The following is a 21,439-nucleotide window of genomic DNA, read 5'->3' on the forward strand; positions in this document are numbered from 1 at the left end:
TTACGTCCACTCAGCAAATGGGTTTATACACATGTAACAGCAGATTCCCCCTCCCCCCCCACCCCAGAATTGAGTACAGCATGAAAAGACAAGACTAAACTAAGACATTTTATGGGGCTTGATTTCAAGAAGTGCTGAGCACCATTCTCTGAAAATCAAGCCCCTTTAACATATCTCAAGTTGAGCACCCCAGAAATAGAGGCACTCAAAATCACTAGTTACTTTTGAAAATGTAAGCCAGAGGTCTGGCATGTCCCCTGCATGGACTTTACATCCTTGTAAATCAGGAATGCAAGGGTGAATCAGGGTCTTAGGACAAGGGAAAACAAAAACAACAAAATGGGATCTGTTGCTAAAGATGATATAACTATTGACATTTTTATTGTACAATAGTAAAATGTAGTGTCTAACAGATTCGAGTAAATATATAAAATACAACTCTCTGACCTTTGAAGTGTAGATACTGTCATTCTTTCATTACGCTAAAATGAGTAAGTAATGTGCTTATGAGTTATTAGGTCTTGTGACACAGAAAATCTACCGAAGTAATTACCCTTCCCCAGAGAGGTATTGAATTTTATTAACATTTTAGATATGAAGGGCACAATACAGCAAAAGGAATTTTATGTGATGCTTTGAAAACTGTGTGCATAAGAGAAGTAATCAACAAATTAACAGCTTTACTGACACAAATGCTCACTGGGTTCTAACTCTATCAGTCTCCCCACATTGGGCATTCTAGAAGGGGGAGGGGCAAACCTTTGATTTGTAATTATGTAAAGCTTAACAATCCAAAGCAGTCAAACGGTCTCCCTCCATACAAGATAACTATATGACAGCTCACAAAGTAATAGGGGCTTCACTCCATTATTGTGAAGAGCATACTTATAATTTATAAGCAACAAAATCTAAAGGGAGCTATAACGGTGTTCTTCTCACATAAAAAATAACTAGAGCATAAATTATAAATGGAGGGTGTTTTCTTTAAAAAAAATTACAGATAAAAGGTGTTATCTAAGCCGGAAAAAAAACACAGTGGGTCAGATGCTGGGGTGCTCTATGATAGATTAATATCATTACCCATGTGCAATTACACCTAGTCTAGCCAGCCAATGGCGCCATTTAGGGGGAGCCTCATATGTGGCTTTTATTCCACGATAGCAGATGACAGACCAGCTGGATCAACCTTGATGAAACCCTGCTACTGTAATGGCACCTTGAGACAGTTAGCCAGTGTCACAATCTGTTAGAATCTGGCCTAATGGCTGGCTGGCCCAAGATGAGGGGAGTGAAAAGGGCACCTGTAGAAGAGTGGTGTGCCCCACGGTGATTGGGAGTGGCATAGCAGGTATTTCCTCTCTAGCACTCCCTATTGACCGTAGCTCTAGTTCTATGGTGGCCTTTTTGCGACTCAGTCCTCTGGTCAGGGCTTGTTTTAGTTCTACCCCTTCCAGGGTAACAGGAAGTCCAACAAATAGTTCCAATCCTTATATTTCGTCTTCAGCTCCAACTCCTGGTCCCATGATCCTCCCACCCTTCCCTCCAGGTTTTAAATCATCCTTATCCAACTACATCAGGGGGGCTTCATGCCACCTTCCCAGTGGCTGGTTAGGCATTCTTCACACCTTTTCCCCAGACCCTTTGTAACAATCATCTCCTCCCAGGGCTTCTCCCTAGAGGTCTGGTTCCTGCCTTGCATCAGGGTCAGCCACAGGAATTTTCTCCAATCCTGGGTCTTCCAGGTATTCCACCACCCCTCCCCACACAACCCCACTCCCTGTCAGTTTCCTCTTTGCCCGGCAGGACCCTTTCTGCAGTTTTCCCACAAGTCTCTCCAGTTTCTGCTACCAAGATAGTGACTGCAGAGTTCTCCCCTGTCTCCCTGCAGCCCCTCAGACTTCATTCTAAACACAGCTTAGGCTTTACCATCACTGCCTTTTAGGCCTTACTACCTCTGGTTCAGGACAACCTGCCTCTGACCCTAGGCTTCACTGCCCCCACCTCTCAGGCTTCCTGCTAGCTCAGGACCTCCTGGTTCTGGCTCCAGGCTTTTACTCCCTTTAGCCCAAGAGAGGAAACAGCTAGTTATCTCTCTACTGAGTCTCCTCCATGGCCTTTTTTCCATTATCTGTGCTCCTTCCCTCATGAAGACCCAGTTCCTACCCAACTGGGTTTGATCACCAATTATGCCTAACACCCCCTCCAGGTGTCACCAAGTGGTCTAATTGGGCTCAGGCTCCTGTTAACGCATGGTTAATTAGTGTGGGGTTTATACACCCCATGACAGCACCTTTGTACCCTTCCTGCTCTGTGTGTCCATCACCCACAGGAGAGGTCTCCCTACTGAATATGGGCCCAACCCACTCTCATTAAAGCCAGTGGAAAGACTATTGATTTCCATGGGAAATGGATCAAGGACATATAATAAGGCTGTCAACACTAGAGACTGGCCCTGTAAAAAGCGGGTTTTCAGACTTTGTATAGTCAGTGAGGAAAACTCTTCAGTTTATGAAGAAATGCCCTTTGATTAGCTGCCTTCTCCCTTTACCTGACTCCTGGGAAACAGCAGCCAATCAGACCTGCTGCACATGTTGAGGGTTTTTTCCTCCCTTCATAAATGGACCACGCATAACACTCACTCCATCCCTGAAAGTCCTGGCCAAAAGGCAGGCTGTGTGACCAGATTCCTGTCTGCTCCCCCAGGCCTAAGGACTGAAGAGGCTATCATTTCCCCTTCTTCCTAGGCCTGACAGAGGAAGAAGGGGTTTGCAAAGGCTCCCAGTATTGACCCTTCCATGGCAGTTCCTTTCCCTCTAAACTGAAAGGTCCCCACACCATCAGCAGCCACACTAATTCCAATTTAAAATATACCGTTTTTCCCCATAAATGTCAGGACACATAAGAGTGGCAACATACTATTCACCAGAGTTTTGAATTCTGTTATCCACTCTGATGGAAAAGAAGCACCTGCAAAATATGTGTTGAAAGGATGACAGCTGTTTACCAAAACAAAAAGTGATGGAAAATTATACTAGGCCAGATCATTCCTATTAAGCACAAGGCCAGAGGTAGTGGCAAGCTGTAGCATCTCAGAGAAGAACCAGAGGCATTCAGCCTCAGGCCTTGTCTTCATTAGGTAAAAAGTAATGCTCTTACCTCAGGTTAGCTAATATGAGATAAAATCCAAGTGAAGACAAGACGGTTGTAGTATTAATACATGTTACTGGCTGGTGAAGGTAAACCTTAGGCTTCCTCTAATGTTTACCTCAACCTGTTTACATGGGTGATTACAAACTGCTTTGTCTTCACTCGGATTTTACTTCATTAGCTACCTTGTTAAGTAACACAAAGCAAGAACGTTCCTTTTTTCCTAACATGGATGTACCCTCAGACAGGCAAAGTCCTTCTCCAAGCTCCCCAGCATATCTTCTACTACTGCCATTACGGAGTGCTCCCTATGCCCATTTGTGCAGCCTTCCTACTCTAAGGGCCAGTATGGAGAGGGTAGGGACTATGGCTCTACCTCCTCTTTGTCCTTCATGGTCTTCTTTGGGGCGTCAGGTCATAGGTCCCTAGGGGTGTAGTGACAGAGAAGCCCTTGCAGTTCAGAGGTTGCAATTATGCTTGCCCCTTACGAGGGTTGTACAGGGGGGAAGTTTTCTTGTGCCACCCCCTGCCCCACACCAATATAAGACCAAGACACAATCAGGCCCTACTAATAAGGTTCACATACACACAGGCACGTACATGAACACACATTTCAGCCCCACCTCATTTTTCCTCCCAATAACTACACATACAACCTTTCTTTGCCTATACTTTTTGGCAAAAGACCTTCTCAGCTTGTGAGCGAAGGTCCAAATTCACTGATATCCTATTAAGCTCATTAGGAGGATCTAGCCAGCAATTTCTTCTCTGCTGATTCTGCGCTGCCAAGCCACCTAATTCCAAGCTTGGGAGCCAACAGAATTGCAAGGTAATGTCTCAGACAAGATTATTGTGCTCATAATTTCATTGGGAATATACTTTTGTTTGGTATGTATGTCTAAAGGAGGGCCTAAGGGCATGAGAGATACAACAAGATTTCCCTCATACATAACTTCAGAAGTATTACTTTATTACTATTACACTCATAACTTGTCAGGATCCTGAAAAGGGTAGTCATTACCAATGGTCAGAGCAGGGTCAAACCAGAGATTGAGAGCGGCAGAGGAGTTCATAGTCTGGTTCTAAGACAGGTTGATACAAAAGATCAGAGTCAAAGCTAGGTTTCAGGGTCCAGCTCAGAAGACGAGGTACAGATCAAGGCAAGGTTGAAACCAGGAGTTCAAGAGCATAAAGCAGGAATGGTCATGGCAGTTACAGAGGAGCCACACTCTTACCTGGATACTTCCTGGAACACCACTTGGATTTATATAGGGCGGGGAGCCAATCAGGAGCCATGCGGTTGCCTGTCAGACCCTGATTTTAAAAAAAAAAGACTTCAGAGGTGATCCTGGCAATTACAAGTTAGTAAGCCTAACTTCAGTACCAGGTAAATTGGTTGAAACTATAGGAAAGAATAGACTTATCAGACAAAGATGAACACACTATGTTGGGGATGAGTCAATACAGCATTGCTAGAGGGAAACCATGCCTCACCAATCTATTATAATTCTCTGAGAGGGTTTAAGGGGGTCAACTCACTGCTAGGGTGCCTCCTCCTGGCTGTTCTTAGGATTAGCTCCTTCCAGGTCCAATGCCCTATTCTGTCACTTGCTTGTGCACCCTACCACCTCTCTCTCTCTGTGAGTCAGGGTGCTCTCTCTTCATGGCTTGGCCTTCTGGCTCGGTCACTGTAGTCTTTCCCATCCAGCAGATCAAAGTCTCTCCATACAAAAGGGCAGTCTTCTCTTCACTGCCTTGACTGTGCCATTCATCCAGTAGCTATTATGGGAATCCTGGCCTACCCTCTATTCCAAGTTCCACTTCAGAGATCCTCTAATCAGCCAAGGCCTTGCACCATTTTAAACCTTGCTGCTGTTTTCCTGAGCCTTTTCCAACACCCTTTCCCATAGGTTTCCCTCCTTCCCTCTTTAATGGCCAGAGAGTAGTTACAGGATTCCTCACTGCAATCCTTGTCTGCTGCCAACTTCATGACCTACCTGTTTCTTATCAGATGGGCTACTTCATCAATCAACCTTTCAATCCCTGGCTCTCTCCCAGGTGCAGGCTATCAGGTTAATTAATCTAATTTACGCTGCTCTGCCTCCTGTGGGGGTGAACACCCAATCACAGGGGGCCAACAAAGATGTGGAAAAGGGTGATCCAGTGGATTTAGTGGTCATGGACTTTGCAAAATCCTTTGACAAGATCCCACACCAAAGGCTCTCAAGCAAAGTAAGTAGTTATGGGATAAGAAGGAAGGTCCTCTCATGAAAACTGATTGAAAGATAGGAAATAAAGCATAGGAATAAATGGTCAGTTTTCACATTGGAGAGAGTTAAATAGCACCATCCCCCAAAGATCTGTACTGAAGCCAGTGTTGTTTGACATATTCATAAATGCTCTGGGAAAATGGACAGTGAGGTGGCAAAGTTTGCAGATGATACAAAATTACTCAAGATAGTTAAGTTAAAGCTGACTGCAAAGAGTTACAAAAGGATCTCATTAAACTGGGTGACTGGGCAACAAAATGGCAGATGAAATTCAATGTTTATAAATGCAAAGTAATGCACATTTGAAAATATAATTCCGACTACACATACAAAATGATGGGATTTCAATTAGCTGTTGCTACTCAAGAAAGAGATCTCAGAGTCATCATGGATAGCTCTCTGGAAACATTTGCTCAATGTGCAGTGGCAGCCAAAAAAGCTAACACACACAATGTTAGGAAACATTAGGAAAGGGACTGGTAATAAGACAGAAAATATCATAATGCCATTATATAAATCCATGGTGCACCCACAACTTGAATATTATGTGCCATTCTTATTGCCCATTTAAAAAAATATGTATATATAGAACGGGAAAAAGTACAGAGAAGGGAAACAAAAATGATAAGGAGTATGGAACAGCTTTCATATGAGGAGAGATTAAAAGACTGGGATTATTCATTTTAGAAAAGAGGCAACTGAGGGAGGATATGATAGAGATATATAGAATATTCCACCGCTGAATAACAGCGTGCCAAGGCTGAAGTGCATAACTTTTGGGTGTTGGTATCCCATGTCATTCCAGCCAGTTTTCCAAGCAGGTGGCTGCACATTTTGATGTTGTAAGATGGTCACAATATGTGAGAATTCTAATCAATGTAATGCCAGATAGACAGGGTGTGAATCATGCTTTTTTCGCTGACCATTGAGAATTATGTTCAGCTCTCTGCCTGTTTGTGCATGATGTAAGTGGAAAACACCCGATACAGTCTTACTTCCACTTGGTATCAGGCACCAAGGATGACAATAATCGACCATAGCTGCAATATTTGCATTCAGAACACTCTCAAGTATGTCAAAGGAGTGTGACTGAGTCCTGAGGCATATCATCTGCATAAATAAACTTGCGAGACCTGGTATATGGTAGGTCATTTGAATATAAATTGAATAATGTTTGAGATAATACTGATCCTTGTGGGAGGCCATTCAATCAAGGACAGTCAAGTAGAAATACATAGAAAAACATGGATTGGTAGGGATACCTGATGGATCAGTTAGTGCATCCTGTATTGCATTGATCATGATTTCATTATTTCTAAACCATCTTCAATAGACGGGTGTCTTGTCTAAGCCTTACTGTTCTAATGAAGGTGATTCCACAATTTCCAGTGGAAATTTCTCTTATTGTCAGGTTTCAGAGTAGCAGCCGTGTTAGTCTGTATCCATAAAAAGAAAAGGAGTACTTGTGGCACCTTAGAGACTAACAAATTTATTAGACCATAAGCTTTCGTGTGTTTCTAAGGTGCCATAAGTACTCCTTTTCTTTCTCTTATTGTGTAACTGTTCTTATAAAGTTTCCCCTTAACATTTAACTTACTTTTCTCTGCTACAGTTTAAGCTCATTATTTCTTGTTTTGTTGTCATTGATTAATGAGAACAATTTGCTCTTGGACTGTTCTCTCTCTAGTTCAAAAAAAAAAGAACATTCATGAAAAACCAGTTAAGGTTGCTCAAACAAATATTCCACCAAAACCATCATAAAAAGCAAGAAAATCTGTAGTTAAGTTTTCAAGCACTCCTTGTAACCTGCAACCATGATTTTGTCTTCTCCACATTACCTCATCCTCTTCTACAACCGATAGCTCACAAACTTCCTCTTTCCATCTCCACCAAAAAAAACCCTAACCCTTATAATTTTAACAATGTGGAGTGGATGCTTTTATTTGTCTGGCCTGTTGAATTAGTATTGTGTTGAAGTACATGATTCGTGCATGTGGTACAGTTTTACTTGATTGTTGTTTGAGCCCTTTGTGCTAGCAGATGGCATTGGAAAATGGAAGTCATTGATGGCTCTGAACAGGTTTTTTTTCCTCAGAAAAATTCAATTAAACTACCCCAAATAAAGGAATAAAAGAATGTATTCTAGTGTAAATCAGTGTTGTGTCAATACCAGTTTACACTACATGGGGAATTGGCCGTATTTATTTAATTTTGAAATTTCAAAAGTGACCTTTGTGCGTGATGTTATCAGAATGTCTGTGTATGTGAAGGTTGGAATTTGTGGAGCTTTTATTGTGTAGCTAGAGCAGGGGTTCTCAAACTGGGGGTCGGGACCCCCCAGGGGGTCATGAGGTAATTACATGGGGGGTCATGAGCTGTCAACCTCCACCCCAAACCCCGCTTTGCCTCCAACATTTATAATGGTGTTAAATTAAAAACACTTTTTTATATATTTATAAGGAGGGGTCACACTCAGAGGCTTGCTATGTGAAAGGGGTCACCAGTACAAAAGTTTGAGAACCGCTGAGCTAGAGTAACCCAAAGTTATACCAAAAAAAAAAGAGAAAATTTTCAAAATGGAACCATTGAAAAATGTTTCTTCTGCAAAAAGTTAGTAAACACGGGGAATTCAATTGACCCTTCAAGAGTTATGAGGGTAAGTCTGGGGACTAAATTCAGTCAGCAAATTGTGAAAAGAAGGGCCTTTTTAAAGTGGAAATCACAATATAACTTTAACAATCGAGACACTATCTCCGTAACAGCCTCTTATATGTTTACATAAGTTATATTTCCCTCCAGTCTTCCTTTCTTTAGACTGAACCCATCCAGTTCACTTAAAGTTTCTTCACTGGTAAACTTTTAAAAGTTCCCAATTTATTTATTTTTCTTCCCCTCCCCTCTTTCTTCTGAATTTGTGTCTAAATAGTTAATATCATTTTTAAAAGTTTGTGTACAAAGCTGAATGTAGCACACTACTTCAGGTCTGACCAGTGCCACATAAGCGAATAATAGATGTTCCTATTAACACAGCCAAAATGTAATGTAACGTTTGCCTCATATGCAACCGTGTTACACTACTGACTTACAGTTAAGGTACCAGATGAAACTTTTCTTTCCAGTACAACTCCACTGAGGATCATTTAATCAGTTATCCACTATAACGCCAGTTCCTTCCATATGATACAGTACTCACCTTCTTTTGACCCTTGTGCATTTGACTATTCCTTCCTTTGTGAATACCTCTAGATTTGCCTATAATGGTTTTACATTTGACTGATTTCAGCTTATTTCTCCAGCTTATTAAGATCATGCTATATGATAAACACATATACTCCAAATCATTTGTGACCCTTCCCTGCTTTCTAGATTGCATAGAAGACACTCCTAGGCTTTCTGCAGGATTTTGGAGATGGAACAAAGGGTGGGAAGGATGGAGCCTCTCTCTGCATGATTCTCCTCCTCCAAGCCAAATGTCTGTACTTAAAGTTCCCATGGTTTGAAGCTTTAATAATGCAGGTCATATGCCTGAAACATCTCCTCATTCCCCTGGCCAGTTTTTGTCACTTTTTCCAGTTGGGAGTAGCCAGGTGGAAGCTTCAGGAGGGTTTATGCATTGGGAAGTATTATCCCTCATATAATTCCCTGTTTGTGGGAGAATGACTGACGATGCTCTGCTCCCCACCATGCCTGGCCAGCTCTACAGTCCACCAGAGTTGGTCAGGATTTTTTGACAAAACTTTTTTTCTCTGGAAAATGCCCATTTGTCAAAAGAGGGACTTTTTGCAGGAACGGGTCAGTTTTGACCATTTTTTTGACATGTTTTTTGAAAAAAGGTGTAACACGTTGACATTTTTTTAAATGAAAAATTCAAGTTTTTAAGTTAAAAACAACTTTTTCTCCAGAACTGCGGTATGCATTTGTGAAGAGAATTAGGATAAGAGTTTATGGAGGTTTTCTTCTTTATAGGAGGAGGAACCTGCGACATGCTCCAGTATAGCTCATAGCACTGGAGCACAACCAGAAAACATTGCAGGAATGTTTTAACCAGAATAGGGCCCAGCTGTGTCTGTAGATTTGGCTTCACTGTCTAAATCAGCCTTGCATTTCATTGAGAGGGGTTTTCATGGGAGTGGGTAGCCTATCCACTGACAGTATTGGCTCATGTTACCAGGAGTGAGTGGCAATTCATCCAACGAAGTGGAGGTTCCATACCCTGGAGATTCCCAGGTATTTGGTAGGCAGCATCCCTCTACTCCCCTACTTCCCATTGACACTCCCACCCAAGAGGAGAATTTCAAGGATATTTTTCAAGGTAAACCTTGTAGAATTTCTGGGCCCCATAAACAATGTCCATCAACAGTACTTGAGATGGGGGGAAGTGACAAGATGGAGACAAAAACCTAGGCAATTTGAAGGATGTTGGTAACAGAGAGACTGTAATATGGTAACTGCATAAAACAATTTCAAAACCATAAATCTCACAATCCAGAGAAGAAAGATACTGAGTTGTTGCAGGATACTGTAGAAAAGTCCATGGTATGTTGTGTCTGGATATCAAGGATGATACTGCATGTGTTGGAAGACGCTATTGGATTCTGCAAAAAGCTTTAAAAAAAGAAGTAAATCTGTGGCTAGAGATGCTTTGTTTGCCACTCTTACTAGTCCTTAGGGTAAAGCAAAATATTTTATCCCTGTTTTGAGCCTTGCAATTTAGAAAAGAAGGATAATTTTCAGTGAGTTTAATAAAAATGATTGTAGAAAGTGTTTCCACATCCAGCCTGTTTCCAAGGAAGCTCTGAGTAATGTACAATAACAAGGCTTTTCTAGTTTGTTATGTGCCCTCTGACCAGAAACTTCAGTAGTCCATTACTATTGAAAAAAGGAAACTAGACACAGACTCTGGCCAGACCCATGTGGTGAAGATGAAACTGACCAATGTGCTTTCATACTCTGTATGTGCTCTCTTTAACTGTTAACAGCTTTGTCTTTTACATTCATTATAATTGTTCACATCTCCCCTGCAAACAATGGATAAATGTTATTCCTTCTCTTCCTTTTTTCCTTGTTGTACGGTCTGTTACTTATTGTTACAGGATGCTTCAGTCATTGTTCTGTGATGCTGGAAATTAATAAAACTGAGAGCATTCCACAACTATTGATTACATTATTGTTTCCTACATATCTAGTACAAGTTAAATCTGAATAGTCAGATGTTGTGAGGGGCATTTGGGACATTCAGAGTTTTGTATAAACAAAATTCCTTTTAATACAGTTGTTCATACATTAATTCAGGCAATCAGGGATTATATATTTGGGGTTAACCTGCCCCTCTTTCTTTCTCCCTCTCTTTAGCTATAGATGTATTTACATAAAGTTTCTGTCCCTTCTGGTTGTGAAGATAACCTTTAGAATGTAAATAATGGAATGCTGGGTTAAGTCTGGAGCCAAACACATGGAAACAATAACACTAGAAGTAAGCTGTCTTCATTCATCTCTGCGGGATGCTAGCAATGAAGTCTGGTTGTGACAAAGTAAGTGCTAAAACTGTTAACCATTTCACTACTAATTTTGGTAAGAGAAAACTCAGATAAAGTAGGTTTCAGAGTAACAGCCGTGTTAGTCTGTATTCGCAAAAAGAAAAGGAGTACTTGTGGCACCTTAGAGACTAACCAAAAAGTATTTAATCTTATGCAGTTGGGTACGTATGTCATAGCTTGATATTCTTCTCATTTGCAAGGATGTGCCACATAAATATGATTACATGTTTTAAATGCGTAAATAGCTAATCTGTATTTTGGTTTTGAACAGATTACCCTTTTTTGACTGAGTTATTTGTAATTGGTGTTCTGCAGGCTGAGTATTTATACATATTTCAGAATTAAAACATTGCTCACGTAAGTTTGTTTTTCACAGGAGATTTCTCAAAGGAGACTTTTTTTTCAAGCAAGTCATAGACTAAACTTAACGAACATATATATGGAGAGGAACATTCTGCCCAAATGCCTCTCTTCATGTTTTTCCCCTGATGGTAAAATGTCAGTTTATTTACAGAGGGAATGAATGACGTACCCTTTGTCAGCAAACACTGGCTCAGTCCAAGGAAGTTTAATGCACCATTCTGCCTCCTCACAGGATTCACTAACCAGATACATCCGATGAAGTGAGCTGTAGCTCACGAAAGCTTATGCTCAAATAAATTGGTTAGTCTCTAAGGTGCCACAAGTACTCCTTTTCTTTTTGCGAATACAGACTAACACGGCTGCTACTCTGAAACCTGTCAGATATGCAGAATATTCTGACTGATATTGATCAAGCTATGCTGTCTTACTTCTCTCCAGGGATTTTTGACTTGGATGTTCAATCACAGTTAACATTTAAAGCAGGGGGAATCCTGAAGTGCAGTTTTATGGCACATACAGGGAGAACCTATATCAGAAAAAGGTTAATAGGACAACAGACTTTCAAAAGCAACTGGATGTTGTGTGCAGTTTACTTTGCAATGCACTAGATTGTATTGCCCAAATGCTCAAGACCACACTCAAGGAGTGGAGGACTGCATACTGTCTGTCCTCACGCCCAGCGTTCCATGCTGGAGGAGTGGCAGAAACTGAGTTAACTCACAAGAGTGGTTTGCCCATTGTCCCCTCTAGTCACATGAGGAGCCCCAAGGGGGAAAAAGAACCCAGTCTGGCACTGTACTTTTTCCACCACCCCTGTTCCCCCACACTACTGACTTGCAGAGGAAGGTAAAGCCAGGGGGAATCACTGGTAGCATTGCTCCAGGGGCTGGGCTGGGCTGGGCGCATGTGAGGGTAATGACCAGGTGACAGTGCAGCTTGGAATTAATAAAATTACACTATTTTACACTAGGTGAGAATCTGCCCCCTGATTCTGAATAGATACTTACTCATTTGATGATAGAGATTCAATACTGAATAGTGCCCCAAAATGTATTTCTAAGAAGCCCTCCTTGATCATCTCTGGTTTCATTCTTGGACCTTGTTTACACTAGGCTGAAATTTCCCAGCATTGCTACATCTAGCTCCACTCCACTTACAAGAGCAGACCCACTAGTGTAGGCAGCGCTCTGGTTCTACCAGGGCTTTAAGCAGCATGGTACAAAAAGCCTCCTGAGCAGAAATAGCCAATTTAGGGCCTGATCCAGAGCCCTGTGAAGTCAATGGGAGTTTTTCCATTGTCTTCAATAGATTTTTGATCAGGCACATAATTAAAATGCTGGCGGCTGCCTGGAGTCCTGTGTACACCAACACAGACTCTTGCTGGCACCAGTGAATATGAACCAGTTGTGGCACCTGTGGGGAAATTTTTACAAAACTAGCTATGTAATGCAGTTTCTAATTACTGACCATGTATTTAGGCTAAGGGTCTCCTCTAGCCTTCCTTAAGCTGAGAACTGCCATACATCAAAAATGTTTAGTTTTATGGTGAGTAATTTCTGAGATAAATAAACTTTCAGTTATAATAAATATTTCTGATTTTAAAACAAATTGTTATGTCATTGTAAGTGGTTAAACATAACTGTGATCATTTCTCTATACTGGCTTCTTGGGGAGAGATGGGGAGCTTGTGATTTCTCTCCCCGCCCCCCATTTTGGGGGGGCTTTTTATCTTTTGTACTTTTCCCCAGACAAACTTGCAAATCACTGGGGTATGGACACTCAAGCCATTATCCCTTTCTCCTAAGAATGCTCCCTTCTCTGGGGGCAGAGGAGAGGTGTAGTGCTGCTATGTGGGATCTATATTGCTAGGGGGTCCCCTTTCACAACTACATGGGGAAATCCTTTAGAAGCTGGTGGCCCCATTTTTTTCCACTGCTGGAGCAGCAAAAAGCACCTAAGTGGTCCCAAGAATTGGGCCCAGTCTCTTCAAATCAGAGTTCCGTGGCAATTGCGCCATGCTATCCTCTCTCTTTTACATATCTTCTGTAGATAGACAGACTAGCAGCTTTCTTTCACAGGCACAAAATTCACATACCTATTTTAATAGGCATATCAAGGAGCTGACTGAGGAGATATCTGACCCATTAGCAGGTGCATAACTGTTGCAAACTGTTCCCAGAGAGCAGTTATCAGTGGTTCACAGTCAAGCTGGAAGGACATATCGAGTGGGGTCCCGCAGGCATCAGTTCTGGGTCCAGTTCTGTTCAATATCTTCATCAATGATTTAGATAATGGCATAGAGAGTACACTTATAAAGTCTGTGAACGATACTAGACTGGAAGGGGTTGCAAGTGCTTTGGAGGATACGATTAAAATTCAAAATGATCCTGACAAACTGGAGAAATGGTCTGAAGTAAGTAGGATGAAAGTCAATAAAGACAAATGCAAAGTACTCCTCTCAGGAAGGAACAATCAGTTGCACACATACAAAACTAGGAAATGACTGTGTAGGAAGGAGTACTGCAGAAAGGGATCTGGAGGTCATAGTGGATCACAAGCTAATTATGAGTCAACAGTGTAACGCTGTTACAAAAAAAAAAATCATTCTGGGACGTACTAGCAGGAGTGTTGTAAGCAAGACATAAGAAATAATTCTTCCGCTGTACTCTGCGCTGATATGGCCTCAACTGGAGTATTGTGTCCAGTTCTGGGTGCCACATTTCAGGAAAGATGTGGACAAATTGGAGAAAGTCCAGAGAAGAGCAACAAAAATGATTAAAGGTCTAGAAAACATGACCTCTGAGGGAAGTTTGAAAAAATTGGGTTTGTTTAGTGTGAAAAAGAGAAGACTGAGGAGGAGGGAGAAAAATTCTTCTCAACTTGGATAGGACAAAAAGCAATAGGCTTAAAATGCAGCTAGGGAGGTTTAGGTTGGACATTAGGAAAGACTTCCTAAGTGTCAGAGTGGTTAAGCACTGGAATAAATTGTCCAGGGAGGTTATGAAATCTCCATCACCGGAAATTTTTAAGAGCAGGTTAGACAAACACCTGTCAGGGATGGCCTAGATAATACTTAGTCCTGCCTGGAATACAGGAGACTGGACTAGATGACCTCTCGAGGTCCCTTCCAGTCCTATGATTCTATAAGCTCATAAGAAGTATCACCCTTAATGGTACAGTCCTATGATCCAGCTCTATAACTATTCTCAAACTGGGAAATAAAAGTACTATATTCTCAGAGCTCCAGCTTTAGCATTTCTATCACTGCTAGACAGTGGACAGAGTACCCAAACTAACCCTGTAGCAGAAGGTTCAATTTATGAGGTACACCAGTTAGAAATATCAAATCAGCAAGTGATTTTCATGTTAATTTAGTGCTTGAGAAAAGTTCCAGATTGACAGTCTGATAATGTAATATTCTATTTCAGCTTTCCCCCCACGCTTTCCATTCCCAAAACACGAGCTGGCTCACCTAAACGATTTTCTCATAAAAATATAATGTTTTGAAGTTGACATTTACAATTTACTGTGTTTGGATAGTATTAATTTGTAAATGCAGATCCCTAAAACCTCATCCATACTACAGAGTTTCTTATATGGATAGTGACGGAAATGACAAGAAGCTAAAGCTTTAATGCATGTCATTCAATATGATAGAGGTTGCAATACGGTGTTTTCATTCAGAATCCTCACCTCACTTCTGAAAATTCCTAAATGCAGTTTGTCTTCAACAATAAATACCAAGCAGGAGCATTGTGTCCGCAAAATACCTATTACTCATCCTTTACCACAGGCATAATTAAAAGTTCAATATATTTTAGGGTTAGTATGCCTATGACGATTAAGTATTCTGGTTTCCCCTGGAACAAGGTGTCATGTCACCAGAGGGTAGTGAGAAAAGCACTCTGTCATCACATACAGTTAGGTTTTGACTAATTTCATTTTTTCTGCACAATCGCTGGAACTCTATAATTTTTCCAGCTCTGGTGTTGACTCACTATTTTACCTTGACCTCCAAGCTCCTGTTTATCAACTGTCAGTCGGCCAGACTTGTCAGCACGCATCCATTAACAGACTGTCCACTGTGGCAACTATTTTTGCCAGTGATAATTAATGCACATTAAAAAGAAAGCTCCATAATGTTCACTAACTATTGAAGTTTGACATTTGCAACTTAGGCCTGTCTACATGGTGCTGGCAGCTACATTTAACAATAATACTTAAGCATGCTTCAAACATGGTTGTGTCCCAACAGGGTTCTAACAAAGTTTGGCAGACCAGCACGGATGGAACCAAACTGTTGTTACAGGGTTAATTATGTATAGGAGGACTTGTGGCACCTTAGAGACCAACCAATTTATTTGAGCATAAGCTTTTGTGAGCTAGAGCTCACTTCATCGGATGCATTCACGAAAGCTTATGCTCAAATAAATTGGTTAGTCTCTAAGGTGCCACAAGTACTCCTGTTCTTTTTGCGGTTACAGACTAACACGGCTGCTACTCTGAAACCTTAATAATGTATGTTAACCCAAGGACTTGACTCTCCCACTGCACAATACAAATAAGTCACATTGACTTCAGTGCGTTTTCTACAGCAGAGAATTTCATCATTATTTGAACCACGGTGACCTGTAGTGGGAAGTGCATCCATACTAGACCTGGTGGCTAGTTTAAATCTTTTTGGCACGTCCACATACAGCACTCTCTCTGCATTGTGGATACCTATCCTATGAAATTACAGGCTGGAGTTACTCAAAGACAGAAAATAATAGGTAAAGGAATGTTGTAAATTGCACAGAATAATTGTTGAAGGGTTGCAGGACCATTTGTGGGGTGTGCTGGGAGGATCCCTTTCAACAGGGCTGCTTCAATTACCTCACTTTCTGTGCACTGGCACAGAATGATCTGATGACACAATGGAGGTAAGCCTTGCTCTGAGCACGTGTTACCACAACAGACTTGGCAGTGCTTGTGCACTACTGCATGTGGAGGTATGTTACAAGCATGGTAGATGCTTGCAAGGCTGCTTGCAATTCCAAGAGTCACTTCTGTTCAGTACGCCGTGGTGTTGTAGCTCTGTTGGCCCCAGGATATTAGAGAGACAAAGTGGGGGAGGTAATACCTTTTACCGGACCAACTTCTGCTGGTGCAAGAGACAAGCTTTCGAGCTTACATAGAGCTGAAGAAGAAATGTGTAAAAGCTTGTCTCCCTTACCAGCAGAAGCTGGTTTAGTAAAAGCTATTACCTCCCCACCTTGTCACTTTTATTCTGTAGCAGAATACACAAACTAAAGAGACATGGTTTTTTAACATAGTTATATATGTTGTCTCTCTCCGTACTGCCCAGCTAAACGGAGTTAGAAACTGGTTCAGCCATATCCAAGTTTTAGCCATTCTTAAGCATGGCTGAATATGCTGAAAGCCCCGCATAAATGTGATTTAAAATGACAACTTCCCTTCCAGGGCATTCTTATATTTTATGTTTCAACAATAACATTTTTAAAAAAAACCATGGTATTTTGGTTTGCTTCCATGAGGATTTTTCTTTTAAGCCTGGAACTCTGTGTTAGAGAGAAACCTCAAAAAAAAAAAAATCAATATTGCTTCACAAAATGGATGCCTAAATAAAAGATCCATGCTAGGGAAATTCTGTGCTGTACTGGAGTGGAGCTAGAGGCCTTGAGAATGACCTGACATGGATGTTATCAGGACTTTGTCCAGATTGTTTTCCTCTGTGGGAGACATCATTTGCTGGGTGTTATTGTTATGGCTAATTACCATTCCTTTCTGGGAATTACAGACAAAGATATAAAAACAGGCTGAAATGTATGCAGTGGCAGTTTCTGACAGCAAGCAGGCTTCTTATGGGCCTCTTGCAAAAATGTAGCTTCTTGAACTATGCACACTTTGGAACTAAGCCATTTCTTCAAGTAGTGGTGGCCCCACTGACCTCTATATGTGCACGGCTGGAATTAAAGAGGGGGGAAAAAAAACCGCTCAGAACTCTTTGGGCATGTAAACCTCAGTCTGTTGTTCATGTGGCTCCAAAGTGGAATGGTTTTAATCCAGTAGGACATACTTCTTGAAATATGAACTGCTTCAGTTTCTGAGTGAAAAAGCCAGAGGGAGGACACCAGTCTTTTGTCTACTGCATGGAAGAACCATCCCTTTGTGTGTCCAGCCTCAACCAGCTCAGCTTTCAACTCAGGTCAGGGAGTTCTGACATTCTAAAGACCACCACTGAAGGAAACTTAATAGTTACTGAAATCTCTAAAGTCTTACTCTGCTGTTTTTGCAGAGATGGGGGACGATTCCAGCCACCTATATCTGGAAATCTTTCCACAAAAACCTCTGGTGTACTATTCTCACAATGGATGGTCTGTATGTGTAGTTTAAATGCTTAATTATTGCTCACTAATATATAGTCTTGAGACTAGCTGTTAGAATTTTAAGTGCTGTACACTATCTTAAGGAATTATTGAAGCCTTAAGCATAGGTTTCGTTTTTTAAATCTCTGTGCTTATGGAAGCTCATGAAGGATGGCATTTCATTCTCTGAGGGAAAGAAGTATAACGATTTATCTAATATATTGTACCTTTGACAAAAGAGTAATGAGTCAGATCCAGGAACTCCTTTGAACCAGATCTCCAGCTGATCTAAATGGGTGCAGTTCAACGGAAGTTATTAGAGTTTGCCTATTTATATCATATGAGAATTTGGTCCATAGTTTTTAGTGGAGTTACTCTGGTTTTACACTAATATGAGAGCAGGAGGTGGCTAGTCCTTATTACAGGATAATCTATAACTCCCTCTCATTTTGTACCATATATATTCCCTACTTAAACAGCCTGAAGACCTCAAAGAGCAATTTGGTCACTGGGCCCTTAATAAACATTAGTAGTTTGCAGACAATATTAATAACTCCTTATATATTGTTACGTAATTAAATCTTCACAATGTACTTGTGTAAGTAGTATAATCCCTATTTCAGAGAAGGGAAAACTAAACATAGGGCTAGAGTCACAAAAGGACTCAGGCACTTAACTGCCATATTAGTCACCTAAATCCCAGCATCAGGCCCCACTGGGATTCACAAGAGCCCTGCTCAGCTACCGCTGAACCCGTAGGTGCCTAAACTCACTCAGCATCTATATTTTTGCAGTAATAATTCCCTAGGTGCCTATGTTTCTTCCTCTGCACACTGCAGTCTCACTTAGGCATATGGACACCTAAGCCCCAAAAGTAATGCACAAACCAGGGAAAGATAGGTATTTCTCCACTTAACTCACCTGGGGATGAGGCCTAATCTGAAAAGCATGCTTAAAGTTTGCCTACTGGATTGGGCCTTTATAAGCAAGCAGGTGCTCTCTCATAAGTTTTAATCAAATGATTACGGTATTCACCTGGCACGTGGGAGACCCCGGTTCAAGTCCCGCTCATTGGAGCGAGGGGAGCAGATCCTGGGTCTTCCACATACTGGGTAAATGCTCCAACCACCAGGCTGCAGTGCCATTCTTGTGCTCGTGCTCTTGCTCTCTCTCCCAAATGATTCTTTCAGAATGGAACAGCTTCAATAGCAGACACAGTGAGCCCAAACTCACAATAGTCCATAGCTCAGTAGCTAGGAAATGTTCTTGAGAGGTCACAGCTTCCTGTTCAAATCCCATTTCCCCCTTAGGTGAAGGGGGGCCTTGAACTGGGGGTCTCACATCCTAGGTGAGTACCCTAATCACTGGGCTAAAAGTTGTAAGTGAGGTCATTGTCGTCTTCCTCCTACCCCTAACCCATCTCCTTGCTAAAATGGCATAGGCGCCTAATGCCAAGAAAGGGATTGCAGTTGTGAATCGATAGCGGAGAAGGTGCCTCCCTACAGCCGGGTCTTAGGCACTGAACTCCCTGAGAGAATCAGGTCTTAGGACACACCCCTCACCTGGGCAAATCCCATTGCCTAGTTTAGGCAGGGAGCCACCTTGCATGTTGGCTTTTGTGTATCTCTCCCCATTCATTGTATAGGAAGCCTAGGCACTTAATTCAGGCTTTGTGAATCCCAGTGATTTCTGAGGCAGCTAAATATTAGCGTGGTGATGCTCAACATTAACAATGCTCGTTTAAGCAGTGAATAGACTAAAAATATGTATAGACTATTAGGCAGACATTTTGGACCAGAAGGCCTCTCTTTGTTACTAATACTACTTAGATTAGGTTCCTATATTCATAATCAGAAATGTACAGCCCTGGGATGCTGTTGAATCAGGATCACCACTACCTCTTGCCGAGTTATGGCTCTTAGAGACCCTCTCAACACTGCAGGTAAAGAACAGTTGATGACCATCATTGTTATGGCGGTTTTATAATAGTTGTAATATGGCTACAAGGAACAAAACAATGTTCACACCAATTTGCAGCAGGTGAGGATGTGGCCTATGGCCTTTACAAAGAATCCTACCATGACAAATATTAATACATGGCCCCACTTTCCCATATGGCTGTCTTTTGGTTGCCTCATCCAGCATGTTCATGCTGCCCCGAGATGCTCTCCCTTGTTCACTGTGGCACTAGGTAACTTTCACAAAGAGTCAACTGTGATCCAGGCCACAATGACAATCATTCATCTTCACCATCTCCATTGCCCTTTCCCATTCTTGGTTATGTGCGCAGGCAGGTCATGAGGATCGATTGATTAATCAATCGTTACTTTTCTAATTATTGTATATCGCCCTTCTGCCTGCGCTCTCCTGGTAACATGAAATGAGCAGAAAGTCATTTCAGTCCTCGTTAGAACATAGCTTTGGTAATCGATTAGTTTTATAGAGAGGGCTGGAGTTCTGGTTGCAGCCATAGGTCCCAAGCCGTTTTTGATACTTCCATCACCACTGCCTTATGTTAGTTAGGCATGCTTTGCTCTGCTGAACTCCTCCAGCATCTCCATTGTACATCCAGCAGTGGCTTTGTCATTTGAAGGGTACAATGGCATGAAAAGTAGTGCTTCTCCTGTGTTAAGCTTGGTGTGCAACTATTTTCCAGACACTTGTTCAACATGCAACAGAAAGATAGGCTAAACATAAATACAGAAGCTCTTCCTCTCACTTCCGTTGGAGAGGTGGGCAACCCAGTAGGAAAATGTTATTTCAACTGCAAATCTCACTTCCCTTGGAAATCCCATATCATTCTAATGAATCACCATGAAGATAAATGAAAAATGTCTGAGCAGGTATTGTGTCTCAAAAATACACACCTTTTTTACTAAGAGTGCAGTGTTCTCCAGTAGAGACAATATCAAATTATATGCACACTTCACCAGTGATAAAGTTCTTATTCTTCTCTAAGATATTTGTCTTCAACATGTAAATATAAAGATTGTGTTGGAAATTTCTGTGCAAACATTTCTCCTCCGCATCATCTCTCTCTATCCCTCATCTCCAGTGCAAAAGTCTGCAGCAGATATTGGGCCAAATCTGAGCTGGTGTAAATTCTGCAGATCCACTTACTTCAATGGAGCTCTGCTGATTTACACAAATGGACAATCTTCTTCACAGACTTCTTTCCAGTGTGCATTTCACCTAACTTCCTGAACTGAGGCACTTCCTCACGTTAATAATGGTTCAGATCTTCAAAGTGAGACTGGTTTTATTGTAGTTTCTTTATTGCTCTTCTGTTTTATTTTGAACAGATTGTTCACAGTGAATGGTCCAGAAAAAGACAGAGTCAAACTATTTCAAAAGTGATCAGTTAAGTTAGGCATATTGAAAATAGTATACAGCCTGTATGGGTGGATTTAACTTCTAAATGTAGCGTAACTAAGGTTAATTTAATTATCTACTTGCTGTCGCTGTCTAGACTAGGAAAATAGATAAAGTTAAAACATCAATGCAGACAGGGTTTAACACCTTTAAAAATATGTTAGTCACTCATGGTTAACCCTAAAATGAGCCTAGGGTTGACCTCAACCAACTAACAGGATTTAACATCTTTAAAATCTATCAACATTAGTGGTCAGATGCATGTTAGTTGAACTGTGTGAGCTAACACATTTTTAAACATTCATCTATTAAGACATGTCTAGACCAGGAAAAAAGGGACTTATATCCTGATGTGACGGGATTCACTCACCACTCTGGCACC

At 41.4% G+C, this 21,439-nt stretch overlaps 1 long non-coding RNA gene across 1 annotated transcript in view; it reads right to left on the bottom strand.

Moving 5' to 3' along the window:
• The window catches only part of LOC141984842 (uncharacterized), a 58,609-nt gene that overhangs the window by 17,625 nt on the left and 19,545 nt on the right, over nucleotides 1–21,439 (bottom strand). Inside the window, exon 4 of the long non-coding RNA XR_012638817.1 lies at nucleotides 4,383–4,461. This is a non-coding gene — a long non-coding RNA (uncharacterized LOC141984842). The remainder of the gene's footprint in view (nucleotides 1–4,382; nucleotides 4,462–21,439) is intronic.

This window comes from Natator depressus, chromosome 3, assembly GCF_965152275.1.
Source record: "Natator depressus isolate rNatDep1 chromosome 3, rNatDep2.hap1, whole genome shotgun sequence".
Lineage (NCBI taxonomy): Eukaryota > Metazoa > Chordata > Testudines > Cheloniidae > Natator > Natator depressus.